Here is a 28,000-nt window from a genome sequence, read left to right on the forward strand (position 1 = left end):
GTGAAGTTGATATTGGATTGTCAACTTGGTATAGGTATATTACAGCTCGGTAACATACGACGGTAAAACATAAATTATGTTTAATTGTCATTCTGTGTTGCATTGATCGTGTTTACGACTTGTTGACTGTTGTAAATTGTTAAATGCCTTCGTTGTGATATATGTTTACTGTTGTGACATATTATTGGCATTTAGCATAGGGCATACTATTGTGACATTCATGTTGAGATCTATCGTTCTTGTTAGCCCATTGTTGATATCCGTTGTTATCTGGCATTGTTGTTTATCTCGGGATCATTGTGTGGCTGATAGGCCTATACACATGAGACCGTAGATGTGATTGAACAACCATGTGGTTAGTGCAGCCTTTTGAGGTGAGCGCTGGGATTGTGTCATCTAGTTTGTTCTGTTGTGCCGTCCTTTTATACCATATCAGCTGTATGGATGCCGAGTCAGGGGTGTTATTCAGCACAGCTTGGCATACCTCGCATACTTGGCAGGGCGGTTTAGCTGAATGACGATGTAGCTCCCCTGTATTGTTTCTCGAGAATTATTCCAGTTGTTATCGTACCGTTTGTTGGCTCCTGTTATCCCGATTATTCGTTGGGCCTTTGATGCATTGCATATTACATTTTATTATATGATTATGCATGATTTATGATTATTGTTGTTATTGTTGAATTGTTTCATACCAGAATCCTAACCTCAGTTGTTTAATGGAGGGCTGATGTGGTTGCTTTTGGGCACCATGGTAGATCTCCCGAGTCGTTTTGCAGCATCAGCCCGGGGTTCCGCCAGTGGAGCTCAGGATTGAGGTTGGATTGCTTGGTTCTGTTTAGTGGAGTCTCTCAGTTAGTCTATATGTATGTCTTGAGTAGTTTCAGTCTTGTATTGTAGTTTATTTGCCGGAGAGATGCCCCGTGTATCTGTCGTAGTATTTGGTTGTTTTGTGATGTTCTGATTCGACTCTGTGATATTTATAATCTGGTGAGTATTTGGTGAGTTTTAATTTATGGCTAGTCCTGGCCAGTACGGCTATAGGTTGTTTAACTTCGGTTTTTGTTTTATTGACTCTAGTTGAAGTATATTTTGATATAAACTGTTGCTTGAGTTTTCGGAAAGTCCTACTTACGGGGAGATCATGCCGAAATTTTTCTAGGTCCTGAGGTCCGTTTTAAATCATTTTAAACCTTTTTCCGCTGCAGCTTTAAATCAAACCATTATTGTTTGATCATTAATTGCCATTAGAGTAAATGGGCCTCACAGAATCTCTGGCCAGAGTATGAAATGTACGTTAGAGAAGGAGTTCTCCAGTTGTACATGCGATACCACTATTTATTCTCAAATATGTGTCACATAGTTATCGAATTCTTATGCAACCCTCAATGAACTAATGGTTGCAGATTCGATCGGGATATATGATATGAAGGGACAGTACTGTACGTTAATCATAATCGACTGGTTCTTGGAGGCACTATCAGTGATACCTAGAGAATCATGGGGCGATGCTACTAGACGCTCTTACCATGATTCGATTAATTTAATCAGAAATATAATTTCTGACATTCTCATGATCAATTGTTGATACATAGAATAGAGCAAATTAGGGTAAGCTCGAATAAAAGATCATGTCCTGAATCACAAAGAGTTGTGAACCCACAACTAGCTGTATCTTTGAACCATTGAGGGTCACACAAGTGCTGTATTATTTTGTTCTCGTTAAGATAATAAATTCAAGTAGTTGAATTTATACAAAATTATGCTATAGTAAATTCAAGAAGTTGAATTTATGATAATTAAATTTTGAAAAAATAAATTCAAGAAGTCGAATTTATGAGATAGTAAATTCAAGAAGTTGAATTTATGAATTTATAAAATTTGGAGAGAATAAATTAAAGTAGTTGGATTTATAAGATTTGAGAATTTAAATTATTAAACTCAAAAGTTGAGTTTATTAAATATTAAATTAAATATAATGAGAAGTATGTTTAATGGACATGTAGTAGTACAAGTCCAACATAATAAATGATTAAAGTTTTTAATGAACTTTGATTAATTAATTAAACTAGTTGGACTAGACTAATTAATTAATCAAGTCCATTAATGTTAATTAAGAGGTCCAAATATTATATTATGGTAATTAGATCATGAAGGTTTTATGTAAGTGAGAGACTTAAACCTAGCCTCCACAAGACACCATAATTTCGAAAATTGTTCTTCCTTTTCTCTCAAATATTTCGGTCTCCTTGAAGTAATTTTAGGGTTGAGCCGTATCTCGAATTTTGATCTCCAACATTGAAACTTCTTCCAAATATTCTAGTGCTATTTGGAAGAGGAACAAATCATCCAGTCGTGGACTTGATAGAAGGATTGAAGAAAAGGATCCTCGAAGGAAGATCATAGGAAATACATCAAGATCTATCTATGCTAATCTCAGAATAGTTGGAGCTTTGTAAATCGTTCACCAAAGGTAAAAGTTTTAAACATCCTATGTATGTTTAATTTTTAAACCGTACCAGAGCTCAAACAAATATTTTGATTGTCAAAATAAAAGAAAAAATTTAAAACTTCTGCTACATTTGGGCACGAGAAAAATCGAGTTCCAACAGTGTATCAGACTCAGGTTCTCTATATTGTATGGTTTTAAATCATGTTGAATAATATTTCTAACCACACAAGAAAATTTTTCAGAAAATTGATGCACCATAAAAATTAATTTTTAATTAAAAAAAATTCGGATCTGCCTGCAATTGTTTCGGGCAGACCACGCGTGTCGTGCGCGCTGTGCGGAGCTTCCACACAGTTTGCGACGACTGCGTACGCGCGGCGTGCAGAACGTCTGCACGATGCGCGCACGGCATGCCGTCGCGCTGCGCGCACAGGTTGCCCGCCACTGTCCGATATGATCGGGCAGCGGGCGAGCAGCGTGGGCGGCTGCTCGGGAATGTCTCAGGCATCGTGTTGGGTCATGGGCTTGAATTGTTCAGACCTAGGGTGCGATTTTCTGATTTTTCAAAACTTTGGACAAAATTGATATTTTATGATAATTATTTCAATTTATCCTTTGAAAAAATTAATTTTTGAAAAATTAATAATTTTCTTGTAAAATAAATAATTAGAATATGATTTTAATTATTTATGGTAAAAATGAGTTTTACAATAAATCAATTATTATTGAATTAATTGGAAATTAATAAAGGTGTTTATTTAATTTATTAATTCTTTAATTGTGGTGGTTAGTGAATATTATTAGATACATGATTTATCAATTAATTAAATTTGTTTAATTAAATTGATGTTAATATTTGATATTAAATGTATGAAAGATGATCGAGAGCTTTGACCAATGTGTTCGGTGTATGTTAGGATATTTTACCGTTTTATTTAATTTTATTAATATTTGATATTATTAAAGTCGACCTGATTTATGGCTCGTTCCCACCCCATGATATGTTTCCCTTATGTGTCATGCTATTTAAATGTAATTATTAGAAATACTAGGAGATCAAGACTGGAAGATGGTGGGCCCGATCCACAAGATGAAGACATGTAAAATATTGAAAACTTTTGTAATAAGTTGCATTTGCATCATTGTATTCACCTAGATTTTGGGCCTGGATCCATGTCTGGCTCACATGGATATAATAGTGTTGGTTATCGACCATCCTTATTTATTGTTGAATGTCATATTATGATATATATGAAATATATAGTAGTATGCATGTATGTATATTACTAAATAATATAGTTGCATGAATCCGACAAACATACAAACTCATGGCACGCGATTTTAAAAGAAAATGATGAGATAATCTTATAATTAAAATCCCTCATTTTGAATAAGATTCAAAATTTATATCAAACCGCAAAATTGAAAATTAAAAGAGTTTAATTTATTCTTTCCTTCCATCAACCTTGGTTGCATGTTGATCGCTACCCGCTGACAGTGTTTGGCTCATATTTTTGGGGAGGCCTGGACGCCGAAAAGCTATTACTTCCACCGGACATATGATGTGAATTGAGTGAAACTCTCATGACTTCGTCTCATATTATTGGGAGAACTCATGGCGACCGTCCACTACAATTCAATATTGATGGGTCGATTTGACACGTAAAAATAAACGGCGTCATATTATTGGGTCTTTATTAAACGTGAGGCGAAACACGCGGAGGTTGCATAGAGATACAATTGGATTCTACCTTTTAGAAATTATAATTGGCTGATATTATTCGGGACTATAATTTGCTAATTGGACTCTACGTGTCCACTAAAGAAATACGATTTTCTTTTTTCATTAGAGGGTGGTGGAAATGTCAAAATAGTGAGAGGGAAATTTATAAAATAAAAATACATATTTTATATCTTAAAATTGTTTAAAATTATCAGTAACCATTTTCTGTTTTCATATCAGTATATTTTCGATTTTGTCACATAATACATTTTTGTTATTAACAAGCAAACCGAATCTAATTTCAAGACTGGTTGAGAAATTGTTCTGAATTCGGAGAAATTTACATACACACTAATGTCAGTCCTGCAGAACTGACAAAACATGCAAGATGGTAGGACCATAGTATGAAAGCTAAAGTGTAACATGCTCGCTTCTATGTCAAATGATCTGTAGGGACAGTTTAAAGAAATTTTGAATGTTGCTGACATTCAAATGCACATGCAAGAGTTGCATGGTGCATGAAACTCATACAATGATGCACACTACTTTCAAAGATCTCATGAATACACGTATGCAAGATGGGGCTCTGGCCCAAGAGCTTGGTGTACATATGACTGAACTTATTGAGAATGTGGAGGGCATGGAATATGTGATTCCTAACGAGTTACTTGATGACATCAATTTGTTGTCTTTCTCTTCCTCATTTGGGTTATGGTGAACTTGAATTTGAATAAGATATATAATAGCATTGAAAAGCTAGTCAATACGCTTATGATTTACGAGATCACCATAAAACAGAAAAATGTTGTTTTTCTAATGGGCCTCTCGTCAGGACGGAAAATGGCCCACAAAGACTCTATATATGTCCTCACATCGATATCAGTGCCCAAGCACTTTGGAACTGACATCAATCATGGGCCCATAGGTATGGAGGACCATATTCTGAAATTATTGGCATGTCATTCAGCGAATGTAGGTGGGGGTAATTTGACGAGACCAAAAGAAATATAGGTTGTCGATTGTAACAATGTCAGTGGACATGGCATAGACAGCCATCATGCCATGAAGAATGGTAGGACAGTGAAAACAAAGTAATAATTGATTTTTCTCTATAAATACTCAGGTTGACTTGATCATAAAGCAGACATTTCACTTAACATTTTGTCACGAGTACTCAACATATACTCTTTACTACACTTTCCTTTGCTTAAACACTTAACTGACTTGAGCGTTGGAGTGGCCACGTCAAAAAACCTTCCGACGCCTCACTAAAGTTCTTTGCTCTTAAATTCCTCAGCCCAGGTACCATATGTCCGGTCTCAGTGTGCCCGAGAAGATTCTACCCGACCCAGTAAATCGCTCACTCAGCTCATCTGAGTTACCCGGTCATCATCATTTTGTAAATTCCTCATCCTGAGTACCATCTGTTTGGTCTTCAGTGTATCATAGATGAACTACTCAATCCGGTAAATCGTCCACTCAGTTCACACTATGGTTGGTGGTGATACCCCGAGAAGAGCCCGAGACGTCCTAGGACAAGGGTAAAAGGATAGATCGAGAGTATGATGGAAGCCGATGTAAGAACCAACCTGAGAAAATGAAGTACTCTTTATAGGTCATCCATGGGTTCACACAACCAAAGAAGTTGACCACAAACAAGCATGAGCTCTTATCTTAGCTCGAGCGATGTAAAAAAATTAGGAATCAAGGACTCTAGTCTGAGTCCTCACATCGTGATAGTCCCAAGCACTTTAGAACCCCAAACACCAATCAGCCACAAGTATGGAGCCTCCGAATTATTGGCATGTCATTCATCAAATGTAGTGGGGTTATTTGCGAGACAGAAGCAAAAGGTTTCGATTGTAAAGTCGTGGACAGGGCATAACAACAATCATGCATGAGAGTGTCGGAACAATCAAGTCAATACGTTTCCTATAAAACTCTCTGATCATAAAGCTGATATTCACTTAACATTTTCCACAATCATATATCATCCCTTTTATTTTGTAAATTACGACTTAGCATTGGAGTGGTCACGTCGAAAAACTTCCCGAAGCCTCACTATGTCTTTGCTCTTAAAGTATGCAAATTCCTCAGCCCAGGTACCATATGTCCGGTCTCAGGTGTGCCCAGGAAGATTATACTTGACACAGTAAATCGCTCACTCAGCTCACCTGATTTACCCGGTCATCATCATTTTGTAAATTCCTCAGCCCGGGTACCATCTGTTCGGTCTCTAGTGTATCATAGAAGAACTACTTGGTCCAGTAAATCGTCCACTCTATTCAATCGATTTACCCGATCATCAGTAGTTGGATTAACAAGAAAATTGAAAATTAAGGGAAAGGAAATCAGTGAATCCCGATTTCAACTGCATATTCATCTAAACCATAAATTCAATGTCAATTTAAAATTCTTTCACCTACACTTGTACATAATGATAACAAAAAAATTAATTAATTAAAATTAAAAATATATAAGACAAACATGTTCCTTCTTATTTCCATGCAAGATCAAGAAAGCCCATGGCCTTGGATTGTGACCTCCATTGAACTTGGGAGGGCACTTTTCTAAGGTCGGTCCATCCAGTGGTCAAGTCTACATCATAATTTGTTATCACAAAAACTTCTGTGAGACGATCTCACGGATCAATTTTGTTAAACAGATATTCTATATGGGTCACTCACACAAAACCTAATTTGACCCCAAATGCACATGCAAAACGATTATTAATTTATTCAAAGACATCTTATTTTCCTATCCTTCTCATTAAAATTTACTTTTCTTTAAAGTTCAATTTATTAAAATTAAACTATGAATGAGAGTTATACTAATTTTTGTACATGTAAAAAAAATTGTTTTCAATAAAAAAAACATGATCGCAACAAAATCACTTGAGAAATCCTAAAACATATTCTACTTATAACAACTGAAAAAATCCATCTGGTTTAAAATAAAATAAATATGTTTTCATTTTGATAACTACATGAATGATCTCTCAGAAGGAATAATACACGGTGTCTCAAAACTTTGATTATGCATCGATATGCTCTTAACATCGATTGATTCTTTGTGATGTATGGAAGAGCTATGACATAAGTGCGAGACCCCAGTCACATCACCATAGCACATTTCGTTATTTTTCCCTTGCTTGGGGAGTAGCATACCGAAAAAATTGTCTCTTTTTCGCGATAGTAGGACTTATCGATCTTTAGTGAAGGCAAAAAAGAATTGAAGTTCCCATGCCGGATTATAGAGACAAGCATTGCTGGTTTTAGACTTTGGGGAGTCTATATTGCTAATATCTTCACTTAATTCTCATTAATTAGAGAGTAATGAAAAAAATAAAACTCGTGATAGTAAAGAGGTAAAAGAAGCTAAAAAAGGCTCGATGATTTATCATCATGTGAATCTAGTTGAAGATTTTGATCTTTTTTTTTGACGTTTTTCTCAAAGGGATAATGAATTACTGAATTTTATCTTTCGAGCATTTAAGTACTTCATTTATTTATAAAATTCTCAAAATAAATACTGACAAAAAAAACTTATGATTACTGAATTATATAATTTTTAACACATTAAGCATAATCATACTATACTTGACGAAAGATGTTTGTACCGTAAATTGACTTTTTTAGATTGTAAACTTGTACTTTATTAAAATTTGGTTTTTATTCAATAAAGTTTTTTCCTTATGGAAAACATAAACTTCGCCTATATATATGGCCACAAAACTAGCTACAACTTATCACATAGAAAAATATATTTAATATAACAATATGATAAAATACACCTTCTTGTTATTCGTTCTTTACCCGGCTTTGCTCCATGCAGATCAAGATCCCCGTGGTTGTTTTCTTGTCTATAAGATTCATGTTCACGTTTTTAACCGGCTTCCTCCCGCCGAATTTATGGTGGTACACTGTGCTTCTAAGGAGACTGAATTTGGAAATCATACGCTGGCGGTAGATCAACAATTCGAATTCAGTTTCTGTCCGATACCCTTTTCGACTTTGTTTTTTTGTCACATATGGTGGCAAAATAAAGACTCTGGATTTGAGGCCTACAACGCTAGGTGGGTTGGTGATCCATGTGTCGGCCCTGAATGCCTTTATGAGGCAAAGCCGGATGGGGTTTATTTATCTGGAAAATTCAGACGACCTTGGAACGTAACACAAATTAATAACATATGAACATGAATGAAATCTGTTATATCTTTCAGTTTTCTTCATTACCATGAAAAATTTGTATCCATTTTGTAATAAAATGATATGATATCTCGTGTTTAATTGTCATTCCATGATTTCGAGCTCTCTGGGGTAACAATTGTTCCACGTCAGCTCAATGTCATAAAAAGGATTAGAATTATCAAAAAAACAAAAAACAAAACAAATACTAAAACTGAATTTTGATAACATTATATCCAAAATCACAAGAAAACAAATATATAAGATAAAAAATGCAACATGCACACAAATCTTAAAAACTATAGCAATTGATTAATTTTGTTTTTGTTAAAAGTAAACAGATTCATTCACAAATTATTTATATTCGAAATATTTTCTCAACAGTTTTTTTGTCACATGTGGTGGAAAAACAGAGATGCTGCTTTTGATGCCTATGGCGCTAAGTGGTTTGATAATCCATGTGGTACATATGACTGTGTTTGGGAGGCGAAGGAGGATGGGATTAATTTATCCGGAAACTTTAGAAAAGGGTGGAAAACACAAATAAAATCAATTATATTTTTACATTTAGTTTTCTTCATCGTTGCCATCGGATTAATTATCAGTGACTATTATTTGTATATTATATAATTATGTGATAAAATTATATCATATTTCATGTTTTTGGATTTGCATGGATTCGAAAAGATTGTTTGCCAAATGCAGTTTCGGAGCTGGGTGACAATTATTTAATTGTTCTAAATAATGTTTCATCATTCAAGAAAAACCAAATGTTGTTTTTTCCGACACGAAAAAATTAGTAAATTTAATTTCTTTACACTATGGTTGGTGTTGATACCCCAGGAAGAGCCCGGGACATCCTAGGACAGGGTAGGAGGATATATCGAGATGATGATGGAAGTCGATTTAAGAATCAGCCCGAGAAAAGAAGTACTCTTTCATAGGTCATCCCTGGGTTAACAACAACAAAAGAAGTTGATCACAAACAAGCATGAGCTCTTAGCTTAGCTCGAGCCATGTAAGAAAACTTAGTGAATCAAGGATTGTCTGTGTCCTCACATCGAGATCAGTGCCCAAGCACTTGAGAACAAACATCAATCATGGGCCCACAAGTATGGAGGACCATATTCCGAAATTATTGGCATGTCATTCAGCAAATGTAGGTGGGGGTGATTTGACGAGACTAGAAAATATAGGTTGTCGGTTGTAACAATGTCAGTGGACAGGGCATAGACAATCATCATGCCATGAAGAGTGGTCGGACACTGAAAACAAAGTCATCATTGACTTTTTCCTATAAATACTCAGGTTGACTTGATCATAAAGCAGATATTTCACTTAACATTTTGTCACGAGAACTCAACATATACTTTATATTACACTTTCCTTTGAGTAAACACTTAACTGACTTGAGCGTTGAAGTGATCACGTCGAAAAACCTTCCGACGCCCCACTTACATTCTTTGATCTTAAAGTATGCAAATTCCTCAGCCCAGGTACCATATGTCCGGTCTCAGGTGTGCTCGAGAATATTCTACCGAACCCAGTAAATCGCTCACTCAGCTCACCTGATTTACCGGGTCATCATCATTTTGTAAATCCTCAGCCCAGGTACCATCTGTTCGGTCTCCAGTGTATCATAGAATAATTACTCGGTCCGGTAAATCGTCCACTTTGTTCACCCGATTTAGCCTATCATCAATAGTTGGATCAATGAGAAAAGTGAAAACTAAGGGAAAGGAAATCAGTGAAACCTGATTTCAACTGCATACTCGTCTAAACCATAAATTCAATGTCAATTTAAAATTCTTTCACCTACACTTGTACATAATGATAACAAAAAAATTAATTAATTAAAATTTAAAAATATATAAGACAAACATGTCCCTTGTTATTTCCATGCAAGATCAAGAAGGCCCATGGCCTAGGACTGTGACCTCCATTGCACTTAGGAGGGCACTTTCCTAAGGTCTTTTTGCATTGGACCTCTTTTTTCATTCTCGCAATCATGAAAATTTTATTACAACTTATTCAACTTAACATAATTAAAATCAAATCTTAAAACATAAGGTGAAAAAATATGCATAAAAAACATACTTAGCCAGTTTAATTTCTCTATAAATATCCTCATCATAATTCAAAAACTTATCAAATCTAAAAAATGAGAAAAAATACACGAAAAAAAGAAATTAATTATAATAATTATTATAAATCAAAAGTGTTGATGGAACGGTATACATTTGAGCGTTAGATCAGTACCACGTTTGTAAGGCCCGAGAATTCGATTACCGTAATTTGAAATGATTTGGTGATAATTGAGGTGATTATAAATGGAAATGATCGGACTGGAAAAGATTGAAGAAAACACGAAAATTGTGCGAGGACAGAACACCTCGCGCATATGCGCGACAAGGAGCCGCGCACATGCGCGTGGGTGGCAGAAGACCTCGCGCATATGCGTGAGATATGAGCGCGCATATGCGCGAGCTATGCGTAAGGTGAGTAACAAGTCCAGAAGATTGGGCGCACATGCGCGATGTGATCCGCGCACCTGCGCAAACATGGCAGAGAAGTTGGCGCATATGCGCCGGATGGAAGCGCGCATATGCGCGAGCTGCATTGCACCAAACAGTAGGTCTCGTGCATATGCGCGACGATGGGGCGCGCATATGCGCGAGCTGTCGTGACGAAGACGCGCCGAGAAAAAATGTCTCGCGCATATGCGCGAGACGTGCAGTAAGCACACCGAGCCACTTGGCTTGTTGCATGTCTGAGATGTATTTATATATATATGGTAAACGAATTGTACGTCTCAGAATTCAGAACACGAAGGAAGGTACGGAGAAAAGTTGTTGAAAATACTTACGCCTTTTGTGAAAGATCCGTCAGTCTGATTTTGATTCTGACGGCAGTATTGTGTTCCTATCGACGTAGGCTACAACTGGACGTAAGTTTTGCTACGTTTTGATATATTCTGAAATTATGGTATTGTCAGAATCTGATATGATTCATATATGATGTTCTTGTCATGTTAGACATCGTATAATTGAAACTGGACTGAGAAACAGATACCATATGGAATTGTTATGATTTTTGGAGTTGAGTAGATTGAGATTTGATATCAGAATTGACTTGTTATCGAATATGAGGTGTTAGAATTAATATCTGACTGATATGGTAATGCTGGGTATATTGAGACTATGATGTTATGCTGTTGAAACAGAATTTGATTGAATTCTGATTATATCCAGTATTGATTGAGTGGTATATTGATACCATACCCTCGATATTGTTATTGTCAGATTGAGTATTGACAGGCTTTGAGTTCGAGACTTCGACCGAGTCAGAATATCAGAAAGAAAGGTATAAATTAATGTTGTGTCGGGATTGCACAACTCGAGTGAGGTTTGACTCGAGTTTCCCTAAATCACATACTTAGTTTATTACATTGATATTTGTAATTGATGAGATTGATGTTTGTAGTCTATTGATTTATAGCCACTGCATGTATTGACTACTGAGTCGTTTAGTCATTGGCTGATTCGCCTAGTCACCGGTTGATTCGTCTGGTTATTGACTGATTCGTCTAATTATCGACTGATTCGTCTAAACTTTGGCTGATTCGCTTAATTACTGGCTGATTCGTCTAGTTATTGGCTGATTCGCTTATTTCTTGACTGATTTGTCAATTCTGCGGCTGATTCGCCCAGACACTGGATATATGAATTATATCGATGCCGTTTAGGGATTGATTCATTCCTATCGACTGAGATTCGGTATAATTATTATTATTCAGACACCGGGATCCCTAGAATAGAATTGAGTCGAGTCTGAAACGACGCGTCAGTTGAGTCGAGTCTGAGACAACGCGTCGGTTGAGTTGAGTCTGATATGACATGTTGATTTACAGTTTTATATCATTCATGTTTGTTGAATTGCTACATGTTAATGATAACTGATATATGCTTTTGTATATGTTTCTATATAATTGAATGTTTACATTGTTTATACTGGGATGTAATTCTCACCGGAGTTATCCGGCTGTTGTCTTGTTTTGTATGTGTGCATGAAAACAGGTGGGGCTGGATCAGGGTCAAGAAGAGGATGAGAGAAGACAATTAGCGTGGAGATCCGGACTTAGGAGTACATCTGTTATATCACCTGAGCTGTAGTGAAGAAACAGTAGATATTATGATTTACGTTTGTACAGGACTTGTACTTAGATCTGGATATTGATCTTGTAAATGAGATAGGACTTATTTCATATGCTGCGTACTCTTGTATTTTAAAAAAAAATTAGACCCTGTTTATCTTAATTGATTAATTATTCCCAGAGAGTGATTAAGAATTGAATTAAGTTCGGGTCCCCGCAACAGGTGGTATCAGAGTGATAGATCCTTTAGATTGAGATAGAAGCTAGTGAGCGGGGTAGAATGTGTTTCTTTCCTTGCTTATGATTGCTAGCATTCTTTACTGCTTTATATAATACATGTTACTGGACTTATCTGATTTGATTTTGTAATATGTATTATTGGGAATGAATCTAAATCGATTCTCGATCAGCAGTAAGATGATCGGAGGAGGGACTGAATTTAAACAGGTTTGTTGGATTGGGTTACTAATCCTTTTGATATTCAGATATGCCTCCGAGACGAATACCAGAACAGGGTAGCACATCGAATCCTCCAATGGATGTGACAGCGACTCCAATGGAAACCTTGCTGAAGAGGTTTCAGTCATTCAAACCACCGACTCTTAAGGGTACTGATACATCAGTTGAGTGTGAGAGTTGGTTAGGTAACATTGAGATGCTGTTTGATTCGCTGGAGTACAGTGATGAGCGCCGAATTAAATTGATTGGGCACCAGTTGCTTGATGTTGCAAAAATCTGGTGGATTACGATGAAGAGGGCCTTGGAGCAACGAGGTACGATTATTACTTGGGATGTATTTAAAACTGAGTTTTATCAGAGATTTTTCCCAGTATCGTACAGGAAAGACAAGGGGGCGGAGTTTGCCAATTTGAGACAGGGTCAGCTGAACATTGAAGAATATGTGACCAAGTTCTCTACCTTGTTGAAGTTTGCTCCACATGTGGCTGAAAATGACGAAGCCGTTGCTGATCAGTTCATCAATGGCTTGAATCCCGATATTTTTACATTGGTGAACACATGGCGACCAAATAACTTTGCGGATGTCATGAATAGAGCAAAGGGCGCTGAAGCGGGCCTGATAAGGCAGAGAGGAGCTGCAGATGTTCCTCCCGCACCGAGACCACTGCAATCACCTCCCCGATTCGAGAGCGACAGTAGCAGTGGTGGAAAGAAAGATTTTCTGAAGGTTAGAGGCAAGCAGTTTAAGAAGTCTGGCGGCAGTTCTTCTAGCTCTAGTGGTTCTCAGCAGAGTTATACCGGGGCTTACTGCGGAAATTGTGGAGGGAGACATTCCACTGAGCAATGCCAAGGAGTACTTGGTAGCTGCCACTTCTGCAAACAACAGGGACACTTTGCCAGAGTATGTCCACAAAGGGGTTCCCAAAGATCCCAGGGAGCCGAATCATCTGGATCAGCAGCACAGTGGAGTAGACGATCAGCTGCTGTTCATTCATTTCAGCCAGCACCATCTCAGTCACAGCAGAGGCCAGGAGGAAGCCAGACAGTTGGCCAGCCTCCTAGACAGCAGGCCAGAGTATTTGCTTTGACCGAGGAACAGGCTCAGGAAGCACCAGATGATGATGTTGCAGGTAACTGATTTGTTTGATTATCCTGCATATGTATTGAGGGATACCGGTTCTTCACATACTTTTATTTCTGAAAGATTTGCATTGATGTATGCATTATCTGTTGAGTCCCTATTTACTGCAGTATTTGTTTCTTTTCCTTTGGGAAAAGATCTTGTATCAGCGATTTCTGGTAGATCTTGTATACTACAGTAGGATAAGAATGAGATCGAGTTAGATTGTGTGGTAGATGGTATTGTACTGGTGTTCTCTGATTTTGGAACTACATTACTGATATTGATATGCTGATCAAGTACAGAGCTACCATAGATTAGTTCCAGAAGATGGTGAGAATCAGACCTGAGATGACCAAGATATGAATATTGTACGATAAGGATTCTAGATTGTGAATTTCTTTGATATCCGTACTATTTATGACTCGATTATTAAAGAACGGAGCAGAGTGACTCCTTATGTATTCAGTTGATTTACTGAAATTGAGTCTATCATTGGCTGATTTACCAATGATAAGAACGTTATTAATGTTTTCCCCATATAAGACTTCAGATCTGATTTCAATCAGAGAGATTGATGTTAGCCTTGAATTGATATTAGAAATTGTTAAAATTTTGAATCCTAATTGAGACAGATTGCATTCAGGATGTGTTATATCTGAAGATGATATATTCGTTGATTTTAACAGAATTAAACCGTAATTAGTTGGCCGAGGTGGATATCAGTGTCAGATATTTGCGGTTTTATGAGTTTAACAGATCAGTACCGATGAGTGATGTTTTGAATCTGATTGAATCTTGCTGTTGTTCTGAATCCGTTTTGAATCAGGTAAGTAATACTGTATTGTATGTTAATAACTGACTTGTTGGTGCCGATATTTCGAATTTGAAATGACAGAGATTGTCAGAAGGGTGCAATACTTAATGCAGAAGGCATCCTGATAGCAGAAAATGTTTTGATAGAAACAGATGGGAATATATATGGCAGAGTTTGTACTGAAATGTTTGAATTAAAGACAGATAAAGACAGAAAGAAAACAAACCAAGAGATTGGTTAGATAATTTATCGGTTCCTGAATGGAAATGAGATTACATTTCCAAGGATATCTTAATAAAGTTACTACATTCCTCTCGGAATTGAGTATTGATTGAGTTTGGAATGACAGACTGACCCAGTCTGCGAGTGCTAAACCGTACATGAAGATGTACAAATATGATATATTACTGAGATTCTGTCAGAAAAGTGATTAGATTACACGGAGTGTTAAGAGTTGAGTATATTAGACCGTGATTTTGGTTGATTTTGCACGTTGGGCAGAATGTACCGTAAGAGTTAGATACTAGATTATATCTGAATACTGAATAGGATTCACTACCTGATGGACAGTCAGAGTGGATTATCCGGATTTCGGAGGATATGCTGAAAGCTGTAATGCTTGATTTTAACACTGAATGGCAGGATTCATTGCCATTTTGTGAGTTTTCGTACAACCACAACTATCAAACGAGTATTGAGATAACTTCTTTCTAAGTGTTGTACGGAAAGATATATGGTTCCTCTCTTTATTGAAATGATATCTCTGAGGTTCCTGAGATTGGACCTGATATGATCAGAGATATGACTGAAAAGATGAAGTTAATTCAGAAAAACATGAACACAACTTATAATAAACAGACTGAATATGTCAATGTCGGACGATGACTGTTGGTATTTGAGACCAAAGATCGAATATATCTTTGATTGAGATAAACAGACTTAATAACAGCTGATGGTGTTGAGCTGTTACGAACTGTTAGTTGGGTATATACAGATATTGTGTAACCAGTATTGCGAGATTGACTTTATCAGAGCTATTTTTTAGAAATAGAATTTGATATGAGATTGAAATTTCAGAACAGATTCATTGAGATGAGTTTCTGATTTAAACTCTGTATACATTTCTTCTGATATATCTGAATTGATTACTTGCGAGTTCGAGGACGAACTCAGATCTAAGAGGGGGAGAAATGTAAGGCCCGAGAATTCGATTACCATAATTTGAAATGATTTGGTGATAATTGAGGTGATTATAAATGGAAATGATCGGACTGGAAAAGATTGAAGAAAACACGAAAATTGTGCGAGGACAGAACACCTCGCGCATATGCGCGACAAGGAGCCGCGCACATGCGTGTGGGTGGCAGAAGACCTCGCGCATCTGCGCGAGATATGAGCGCGCATATGCGCGAGCTATGTGTAAGGTGAGTATCAAGTCCAGAAGATTGGGCGCACATGCGCGATGTGATCCGCGCACTTGCGCGCACATGGCAGAGAAGTTGGCGCATATGCGCCGGATGGAAGTGCGCATATGCGCGAGCTGCATTGCACGAGACAGTAGGTCTCGCGCATATGCACGACGATGGGGCGCGCATATGCGCGAGCTGTCGTGACGAAGACGCGCCGAGACAAAATGTCTCGCGCATATGCGCGGAATGTGATCGCGCATATGCGCGGAATGTGATCGCGCATATGCGCGAGACGTGCAGTAAGCGCACCGAGCCACTTGTCTTGTTGCATGTCTGAGATGTATTTATATATATATGGTAAACGAATTGTACGTCTCAGAATTCAGAACACGAAGGAAGGTACGGAGTATTTTGTGAAAGATCCGTCAGTCTGATTTTGATTCTGACGGCAGTATTGTGTTCCTATCGACGTAGGCTACAACTGGACGTAAGTTTTGCTACGTTTTGATATATTCTGAAATTATGGTATTGTCAGAATCTGATATGATTCATATATGATGTTCTTGTCATGTTAGACATCGTATAATTGAAACTGGACTGAGAAACAGATACCATATGGAATTGTTATGATTTTTGGAGTTGAGTAGATTGAGATTTGATATCAGAATTGACTTGTTATCGAATATGAGGTGTTAGAATTAATATCTGACTGATATGGTAATGCTGGGTATATTGAGACTATGATGTTATGCTGTTGAAACAGAATTTGATTGAATTCTGATTATATCCAGTATTGATTGAGTGGTATATTGATACCGTACCCTCGATATTGTTATTGTCAGATTGAGTATTGACAGGCTTTGAGTTCGAGACTTCGACCGATTCAGAATATCAGAAAGAAAGGTATAAATTAATGTTGTGTCGGGATTGCACAACTCGAGTGAGGTTTGACTCGAGTTTCCCTAAATCACATACTTAGTTTATTACATTGATATTTGTAATTGATGAGATTGATGTTTGTAGTCTATTGATTTATAGCCACTGCATGTATTGACTACTGAGTCGTTTAGTCATTGGCTGATTCGCCTAGTCACCGGCTGATTCGTCTATTTATTGACTGATTTGTCTAATTATCGACTGATTCGTCTAAACTTTGGCTGATTCGCTTAATTCTTGACTGATTCGTCAATTCTGCGGCTGATTCGCCCAGACACTGGATATATGAATTATATCGATGCCGTTTAGGGATTGATTCATTCCTATCGACTGAGATTCGGTATAATTATTATTATTCAGACACCGGGATCCCTAGAATAGAATTGAGTCGAGTCTGAAACGACGCGTCAGTTGAGTCGAGTCTGAGACAACGCGTCGGTTGAGTTGAGTCTGATATGACATGTTGATTTACAGTTTTATATCATTCATGTTTGTTGAATTGCTACATGTTAATGATAACTGATATATGCTTTTGTATATGTTTCTATATAATTGAATGTTTACATTGTTTATACTGGGATGTAATTCTCACCGGAGTTATCCGGCTGTTGTCTTGTTTTGTATGTGTGCATGACAACAGGTGGGGCATGATCAGGGTCAAGAAGAGGATGAGAGAAGACAGTTAGCGTGGAGATCCGGACTTAGGAGTACATCTGTTATATCACCTGAGCTGTAGTGAAGAAACAGTAGATATTATGATTTACGTTTGTACAGGACTTGTACTTAGATCTGGATATTGATCTTGTAAATGAGATAGGACTTATTTCATATGCTGCATACTCTTGTATTTTAAAAAAAAAAATTAGACCATTTTTATCTTAATTGATTAATTATTCCCAGAGAGTGATTAAGAATTTAATTAAGTTCGGGTCCCCACAACGTTAGCGTTGTATCGACGTCATGTTAAAAAAATAATTAAAAAAATTCAAAAATTATGGATTAAGACTGAAATTTGAAACTTAAATTATTTGTAAATTGACGAAAACAAAATTATAAATTTCTTAAATAAAGAATAATATTTTTATACCAATAAATAATGATATTGGAATATACTTAAAAAGTAAGGATTGCACATGCCAACGGCTTCACTGACGGCGTTTTTAACCGGTTTTTACGCGGCCCACCGTCTGCCGTATCGCTTTCCCTTTCGAAACTGTTTTCCAACGATTCTTATCTTCTTGTCTCATTGGATAAATTTTTAACAAAGCCAGCTTTTTTTTTTACTTTTATTCTTGGTCGATAATCTCTGGTTTTTTTGCCTCGAGTTGAAGGATAGACAAAGCAATAGGTGCGTATGTACAAAGGGTATGTACAGAATATATTGTAGATTGTTTTGGTATTGGATATTTTTGGAAGATGTATAATGGGTTGAGATTGGGGTTGGTAGAATGTAGGATCTCATGTTCTTTCTGGTGAAAGTTTGAATTTTTTTCTGGGTTTTCTATTTTTTTTTTTTTGGAAGTAGAATTAACATTTTATGTCGTGAATTATGTGATTTATGCATTGGCTCTTAAGAAATTTGTTGTTTTTACCTTTTGATTTGTTGATTATATGCTTTGTGCACATTTTGTGGTATAGTTTGGAATTTGAATTTGGAACTTGATTATGATGAATTTTGAAAATTATTTGTGTATTTTTATGCTTGTGAGTAATGGAGATAGGTTGATTTTATGCTTGTATTAGGTTAGATTTTTTCAAGAAGGAAGTAAAAAATCAAAGTTGTTGATAGCTTTTGATTGATGTTCTTTCTCCTATTTTCTTTTTAAGTTTTGTTCCAGAATCCTGATATGCAAACTTCAAAAGAGCTTGTATGGTCTCAAACAAGCTCCAAGACAGTGGTACAAGAAGTTTGATGGTGTAATGAATAATGATGGTTTTCTGAGGTATCAGGCTAATCAATGTTGTTATGTGAAGCTTGATGGTTATTATATCATACTACTGATATGTGTAAATGATATGTTGATAGCAGGAGCTTGTCTGGAGGAGATTGATAAACTCGAGAAAGAGTTATTAAAGGAATTTGCTTTGAAGGATTTGGGTGTTGCAAAACAAATCCTTGGAATGAGGATCCTTAGAGATCGGGTGAATGAAGTCTTGAATCTTGAGAACATTCCTGGAAGCAAGAATCCAGCTGATATGCTCACGAAGGCTGTTATCATTGAAAAACTTAAGTTGTGTTTGACTTCAGTTGGTCTCCTGGACTAACAAAGGAGGTATGAGCTGCTGCACTGATAGTGTGAAGACACGATTGAAATCAAGTCTTCAAGTAGGAGAATTGTTAGGTGAGAGGTGGGGTCCACATCTTAAATAAAATAATAATAAAAAAGTATCCCACATCGATTTTTTTACAAAGTTGAACGGGGGAATTAGTTATAAATAGAGCTCAATTCCTTCAGGTCCCAAAAACAAAAAATTTCAGATTTGATAAAAAGAGAGTGCATAGAAAAAAAAGAGTGTATTTTTTTCTTGAGTGCGGAAATTCTCTTTTGTGAGTTAGAGAAATTATTTTCTCGGTATACTCGGATTGGGAGTGAGAGATATTTAGTGTATTGGTGTATACACTTTGTTGTAATATTTTTTCTAGTTATAAAAGTTGCAGTGCTCCGTGGACGTAGCCTATATTGGGTGAACCACGTAAATATTTGTGTTCTTGTTGGTTATTTATTCCGTATTTTTTGGGGTACTATATTATCATCGTGGTCGGCATCGCTTCAGCGTAATTTGCCAACAACTGTTATCAGAGCCTTGTTTTGAAAATTCTTAAGAATTCTGAGTATGCTCTGTGGTTGCAGCTTTGTTTGATCTTCCACATCAGAAAATATTTTTTACATTTTTTGTTAAGGCTAGAGAAGTGATGGCTGAAGATGATGGATCGGGACCTAGTATCAACAAGTTTGACGGTACAGATTTTACATTCTGACGACTACAGATTATTGATTATTTGTATAGCAAGAAGTTGCATTAACCTCTATCTGGAAATAAGTCGGAAAAGATGGAGGATGATGACTGGAAGCTTCTTGACCGACAAGTGTTAGGTGTAATACGATTGACCCTAACGAAGAACGTGGCACATAACGTGGCGGAGGCAAAAATAACAGAGGAGATGATGTCCATTTTGACGGACATGTATGAAAAGCCATCGGCAAATAATAAAGTACATCTCATGAAGAAGTTATTTAACTGATGAGAGAAAATGCATCGGTGGCTAAACACATCAATAAATTCAACACGGTTGTTTCACAACTAACATCGATTGAAAACTAAATTTGATGAAGAGATTCGAGCACTTATTCTTTTGGCCTCTTTACCAGACAATTGGGAACCGATGCGGGCAGCGGTTAGCAACTCTGTTGGAAAAGGAAAACTAAAATTCAATGATGTCAGAGATCAGATTCTTGCCGAATAAGTTCGTAAGATGGATTCTGGTGAAGGAACATCATCAAGTCCTGCTCTAAATCTCGAGAATAGAGGAAGGGGCAGGAGTGGCAAAAAGAGTTTTAACCAATGGCATGGTAGATCCAAGTCAAGAAATTAAAAGGACAATAAAAAATTTGAAAAGAATGTGAAGTGCTGGAGTTGTGGTGAGATTGGTCACTTGAAAAAGAATTGCAAATCAACAAAGAATGATGCTAATGTTGTTACTGAGGAGGTACATGATGCTCTATTACTATCCATGGAAAGCCCGGTTGATTCTTGGGTTATGGACTCGGGATCTTCGTTTCATACCACTGGTAATCATGATGTATTCGATAATTACATTGCGGGAGATTACGGAAAAGTTTTCCTGGCTGATGGAAAATCTTTGGAAATAATTGGTATTGGTGATATCCGGAAGAAGATGACAAAATCTGTCTGGAAAATCAACGAAGTAAGGCATGTACCAAAGTTGACACACAATCTGATTTCAGTGGGACAGCTTGATGACGAAAGTTATAAGGTGACCTTTCGTGATGGTTCTTGGAAAGTGAAAAAGGGAGCCATGATTGTTGCTCAAGAAAAGAAAACAGGAACACTTTATATGACTTCCAGTTTGAGAAATAAATTAGCGGATGTGGATGCTGGAGCTAAGTCTATGGTATAGTAGGTTTGGGGATATGAGCGAGAAGAGAATGAAAATGCTTGTTTCAAACAGGAAAGCTACCGGAATTAAAGATCGTTGAACACAAGCTATGTGAAGCTGTATTTTTTGGAAAGCAGAAAAAGGTGAGTTTTTCAAAAGAGGTTAGAGAACCGAAATCGGCGGATTTGGAGATGGTACATACTAATATATGTGGACCATCTCCTACGACATCCCTTGGAGATCACTCAAGATATTATGGCACTACTGTTGACTATTCGAGCAGTAAATTTTGGGTTTATTTTGTGAAAAATAAATCAGATGTTTATGAGACCTTTAAACAGTGGGAGTTAGCCATGGAAGATTTGATGGATTCACTGCCATCCAATCACATGTGGGAGTTGTCAAAACTTCCTGAAGGTAAAAAGTTTTTACATAGCAAGTGAGAGTACCGATTAGAACATGATGGTAGCAAGCGGTACAAAGAAATACTTATTGTAAAAGGTGAAAAGAAAGTCATTGGTTACACTGATATTTTCTCTCTGGTGGTAAAGCTAACTACTATCCGGACTGTACTTGAATTGATGGTAAAAGAAGATTTACATCTGGAACAGTTAGATGTAAAGACTACATTTCTTCATGGTAAGCTAGATGAAGAAATGAATCAATCACAGGGATTTGAAGTACGAGAGAAAGAGAAAATGATATGCAAACTTCAGAAGAGCTTGTATGGTCTCAAAAAAGCTCCAAGACAGTGGTACAAGAAGTTTGATGGTGTAATGAATAATGATGATTTTCTGAGGTATCAGGCTAATCACTGTTGTTATATGAAGCTTGATGGTTATTATATCATACTACTGATATATGTAGATGATATGTTGATAGCAGGAGCTTGTCTGGAGGAGATTGATAAACTCGAAAAAGAGTTATTAAAGGAATTTGTTTTGAAGGATTTGGGTGTTGCAAAACAAATCCTTGGAATGAGGATCCTTAGAGATCGGGTGAATGAAGTCTTGATGCTTGAGAACATTCCTGGAAGCAAGAATCCAGCTGATATGCTCACGAAGGCTGTTATCATTGAAAAACTGAAGTTGTGTTTGACTTCAGTTAGGTCTCCTGGACTAACAAAGGAGGTATGAGCTGTTGCACTGATAGTGTGAAGATACGATTGAAATCAAGTCTTCAAGTAGGAGAATTGTTAGGTGAGAGGTGGGGTCCACATCTTAAATAAAATAATAATAATAAAGTATCCCACGTCGATTTTTTTACAAAGTTGAACGGGGGAATTAGTTATAAATAGAGCTCAATTCCTTCAGTCCCAAAAACAAAAATTAATTTCAGCTTTGATAAAAAGAGAGTGCATAGAAAAAAAAGAGTGTATTTTTTTTTTGAGTGCGGAAATTCTCTTTTGTGAGTTAGAGAAATTATTTTCTCGGTATACTCGGATTGGGAGTGAGAGATATTTAGTGTATTGGTGTATACACTTGTTGTAATATTTCTTCTAGTTATAAAAGTTGCAGTGCTCCGTGGACGTAGCTTACATTGGGTGAACCACGTAAATCTTTGTGTTCTTGCTGGTTATTTTATTCCGCATTTTTTTGGGTACTGTATTATCATCGTGGTCGGCATCGCTTCGGCGTAATTTCCCAACAAGAATAACCACGACATTATCAAATAATTTCAAATATAAAACAAAAATATATAATAATTAAACAACATAAACTTTTAAAAAAAATCATAAAAATTATCCTACGTACATAGATAATTATTTTAATTAATCAACATTCTAACTTTAGTACTAAAAAGATTATGGGAAATTAGTCAATTTAGTGATCGAAGTCATCTTTTTTTCCGGTTTTGTCTTCAACTTGTCAAATCGGTTCTTATTAGTGTAACTTTGTTTTTTTTTAATTAATATTTCATCAGAGTGTTGTCGTAGCGCTGGAGACGTAAAAGTTTATTGGTTTTATATCACCATTTTTTGGTGCCACACGTCAGTGATCCGACAACAGTTTTTGTTTGAAACCCTTTAGGACTATGTTTTTTTGTCACCTATGGTGGCAAAATAAGAATTCGGCTTTCGAAGTCTACAGCGCTCGAAGTACTAATCCATGTGATACTGAATTCGTTTATGAGGCGCAAGACGACGGGGTTTACATATCCAGGGAAACTCAAAGATGTTTGGAGTGTTAGAGATTTTCTCTAAAACTCATGTTTTGCACGTATATAAACATGATAAACAAATATGCGGAATCTAAATCGAGCGTTACCTCCAGCCATTGAATTATCTTTAAGTATTCTGATTTTCCTCCGATTGAAGCCTTTTAAAAACTCCAATCTCTCTATAGATAGTGTATTATTCTGTATGAGATTGTATATTTAGAGACCTCAATCACCTCTATTTATAGGTGTTTCTCATACCATCAACGAGAAAATTCGGGAGCATGAATGTCAAAAGAAGAATCGTGTACGCATCTAAATTTTCTTGGCCGTCACCAATATCAATTTGTACATGCCTCTTTTAATATGTGTCATTTTTCTTACATTCTCCCACTTGACACATATACATCTAATTCACCATAGGAGAAAAAAAATACATGAATCATGTCGACCAGTTCTCTAAAAGCGAGTATGATCTTCCATGTATCACAATGCATTATGCCTCTCAAATCTGTATAACTTAATGAATAAACCCAATGTTTATTCGAGGTCCAACTTTATTGATATTTTTCTCAAGATAACTGACTATGTACATAACTGAATATGAGAAATATCATAACTGAATTCGTTTCATTATCAAAACCAAATGTATATAACATAAATTTATTATGGAATCAAATCCATTAGTAATTACCATATGATCCTTTAACATCTGAAATTTGCATGTCTTTATGTTAAAATATCATCAATTCAGTGCTAACGTGTTCAATGACCACTTTATTAACACGTTAGCCAACGGTTTAAAATACATTATGTCGAGATACTTAATTCGACCACCGCTTTAGTCACAAAGACCATAACTGAATTGCAGTAATATAATCTTAATGGCTTAGAAATAGAATCCATAATTCTAAGCTCATAATGAAACTCCTTAAAATACACCACACATTAGTGCTTCAATGACGAATTTTGACTCAATAGTGGAAGTATCAAATCACTTTCCAAATTGTCAATTCGTCTAACATAGTCATGTAAAACTTTAATACCATAAAGGTATCCCATTTTTTTTAGTGGTCAAATACTTATATTACTCTGATCATAGTTAAGCTCTCACTAACCTTCTGGTATTCATAATGGCCCACAATATTCTCAACAAAACTTAATGAAGAGATAACATTGTAAAACCTGAAATACCACTAATATGAGACATGTTTCAATCCATATCATTTTCTTAATCTTGAAATATTAAATATTCATCATCACTAGAGAAGAATTCTTTATGTTGTTCGATGTTGTCTAATGAGACTTTATTTGTTTTAAAGACTCATCTAAAAATGGATGTCAATTGAACCAACTTTTAGAATTCATTACTTGCTATTGAATTCTTTTATCATTCAATATTTTATGAGCATTAAGAACTACAATATCATGACCAACAATTTGTTGAATTTATATGATTGTTTTCACAACACACTTTTTAAATGAAAGATGTTGTGAATAGCAATCAATACATATAACTTGTGTTGATGAATGAGCATCATAATTATCAATATTATAAATTTGATCGCTCCCACTAATCAAGTCATTTTTCAAGAAATTAATATCAGAGTAATAGCAATATGCTGCAAAATTAATGAATACATGCTAATGTTATTAAATGAAGCAATAAACCATATATCATGTTTTACCCATGTAAATCATGATCTACATATGAATCATTGACATAAAAATTGTCTGTGGACTGAATTTTTAATTCAATTAGATTCATACAACTTAATGATATAACTATTCAATTATATTCAACTATTAATCCATGTGAATAAATTAAGAAAATAATTTAATATTGTATCCTAATTAATTATATTTAACATAACGAAATTTCTTGTGAGATAAATTTCAATGTTCAAATATAATTAATTACAATTTATCCTTTATAACCAAATGTGAACTTCATAATTTATGTATAATTTTAATTCAATCAAAGATGTTGTGGCTACTCTTCAATTAATTAAAATCATATGAATCACTAGGATATTAAATTCTTTATGCATAAAATATTTATTCTTCATAATTATTCATCTCAAAGTATTATTAAAATGAAGAATAATTTTATGTAATTTATGTCTGGTATAACTAAATGTGATTAAAAATTAATGTATAATTTTAATTCAATTAAAAATGCTATAGATATTCTTTAATAAATTAAAATGATACGAATCACTAAGACATTAAATGTAAGGCCCTGTAATTAATTATCCGGTAATTTGGCATAATTAAAATAATTATTGAGTTGTAAATAAAAATAATTATTTATGCCAAATAAATTCAAGAAGTGTGTTAAATATGTATTTTATAATATCGGAGAATTTAACGATATAAAATACATATAAAGTTTAAATAACACACGAGGGCAAAATAAATACAAACCTGGAAAGATGAGCTTGAGTTACTATTTTAGTAACCAAATACACAATATCTAAATATACATATACATATACACCACTTACCTTGATGAGAGAGAAGGAAGTAAAGGTAAAAGAAAAGAAAGAAACTTCCCCAAACCCAAATTTTCGCAACCCTTGGAGCAGCTGCAGGAAAGTTGCGATATCTCCTCCATCCGGCGTCTAAATCTCGATCGGTCTGAAGGGGTGTCGTCCTAACATCCTAGGCTTCGATTCAAGATAGAAATCGTGAATTTTGAGCAAGGATGTGGGTAGATTAAAGCTGATGTTCTGGTGCTCTGTTTCTGCGCGAATTCTTCCAGTTTTGGGTGAGAGTTTTTGGGTTGCTGCGATTTTTATAGTTTGAATTTATAGAAATGACCTAAATAAACTTTGTAGTGGTTTAAGTTTTCTGTTTATAGCCACTAGAATCATCAAATTTCGATAAGAAACGGAATTGTTATTATTTTTCTACCAAAACGTGTCAAAATGGAATTCTGTGTTGGAGCTGTGTACAACACCTACTGTAATTCGGGTTTATGGCATGTATGCACTCGGATTCTTGGTTTTTGGTTAAAATGAAAGTTGTAGAGCTATGTGTTGTTTTCGTAATGATATAAGATTCGTTAAATTCCATTCAGAATTGAGCAAGTTATGCTTGTTTTTCTGGAACTGCTCAATGTGTGAGATTCTGTCCGCGAATTCATAAGTAGCAGTGTGTTCTTGAAAATTCTGAGAATAATCTACTGAGATTCTGAAGATGGTTTAAACTGAAGAAACTTAGATAATTGAGTTATCTTTCATTTCCAATTGGCGGATATTGATTTGAGTTAATATTGAGCGAGATACGAATTTTATGCTCTTTTGTGCCAAATTGGACATTGGTATGGAATGTAGTTTTCATGATCGGCTTATTGTTGCTTTGTTTAGGCCGAGGGTCTTGAAGTGAAGTTGTTATTGGATTGTCAAGTTGGTATAGGTATGTTACAGCTCGGTAACATTATCGTGTGTATGACTTGTTGGCTGTTGTAAATTGTTAAATGCCTTCATTGTGATCTATGTTTATTATTGTGACATATTATTGGCATTTAGCATCGGGCATACTGTTATGACATTCATGTTGAGCCTTATCGTTCTTGTTAGTCCATTGTTGATATCCATTGTTATCTGGCACTGTTGTTTATCTTGGGATCATTGTGTGGCTGATAGGCCTATACACATGAGACCGTAGATGTGATTGAACAATCCCATGGTTAGTGCAGCCTTTTGAGGTGAGCGCTGGGATTGTGTCATCTAGTTCGTTTTGTTGTGCCATCCTGTTATATCGTATCAGCTGTATGGAGGCCGAGTCAGGGGTGTTATTCAGCACAGCTTGGCATACCTCGCATCTTTGGCATGGCGGTTTACGATGTAGCTCCCCCGTGTTGTTGCTCGAGCATTATTCCAGTTGTTATCGTATCATTTTTTGGCTCCTGTTATCCCGGTTATTCGTTGAGCCTTTCATGCATTGCATATCAAATTTTATTATATGATTATGCATGATTTATGTTATTATTGTTATTGTTGAACTGTTTCATACCAGAATCCTAACCTCAGTTGTTTACTGGGAGGGCTGCTGTGGTTGCTATTGGGCACCATGGTAGATCTCCCGAGTCGTTTTGCAGCATCAGGTCGAGGTTCCGCCAGTGGAGCTCGGGATTGAGGTTGGATTGCTTGGTTCTGTTCAGTGGAGTCTCCCAGTTAGTCTATATGTATGTCTTGAGTTTTTTCAGTCTTGTATTGTAGTTTATTTGCCAGGGAGATGCCCCGTGTATCTGTATTGATATTTGGTTGTTCTGGTTATGTTCTGAGGCGACTCTGTGATTTTAATGATCTGGCGAGTATTGGTAAGTTTTAAATTTTGTTTAATCCTAGCCAGTGCGGCTATAGGTTGTTGACTTTGGTTTTGTTTTAATGACTCTAGTTGGAGTATATTTTGATATAAAATGCTGCTTGAGTTTTCGGGATATCCTACTTACGGAGAGGTCAT

The 28,000-nt window shown here is 36.0% G+C and overlaps 1 protein-coding gene and 1 long non-coding RNA gene across 6 annotated transcripts in view; one reads left to right on the plus strand and one right to left on the minus strand.

Moving 5' to 3' along the window:
• The window catches only part of LOC140823739 (OVARIAN TUMOR DOMAIN-containing deubiquitinating enzyme 9-like), a 66,663-nt gene that overhangs the window by 17,927 nt on the left and 20,736 nt on the right, over positions 1 to 28,000 (plus strand). The window contains exon 2 of one of the 5 annotated variants that reach the window (XM_073185259.1): positions 18,602 to 18,618. The exons of 2 other annotated variants lie outside the window; for them this stretch is intronic. The gene's annotated coding sequence lies outside the window, so the exon portion shown is untranslated. Of the gene's footprint in view, positions 1 to 18,412; positions 18,619 to 28,000 lie in introns of those variants that run through there. 2 more of the 5 variants (XM_073185251.1, XM_073185235.1) reach the window with 2 other exon arrangements.
• On the minus strand, positions 172 to 27,998 carry LOC140823777 (uncharacterized). The gene is made up of 2 exons (XR_012116282.1): positions 27,563 to 27,998; positions 172 to 704 (listed from the first exon to the last, which is right to left on the minus strand). It is a non-coding gene; the product is annotated as an uncharacterized lncRNA (long non-coding RNA).

The sequence above is a fragment of the Primulina eburnea genome, chromosome 1, assembly GCF_022965805.1.
Source record: "Primulina eburnea isolate SZY01 chromosome 1, ASM2296580v1, whole genome shotgun sequence".
Taxonomy (NCBI): domain Eukaryota; kingdom Viridiplantae; phylum Streptophyta; class Magnoliopsida; order Lamiales; family Gesneriaceae; genus Primulina; species Primulina eburnea.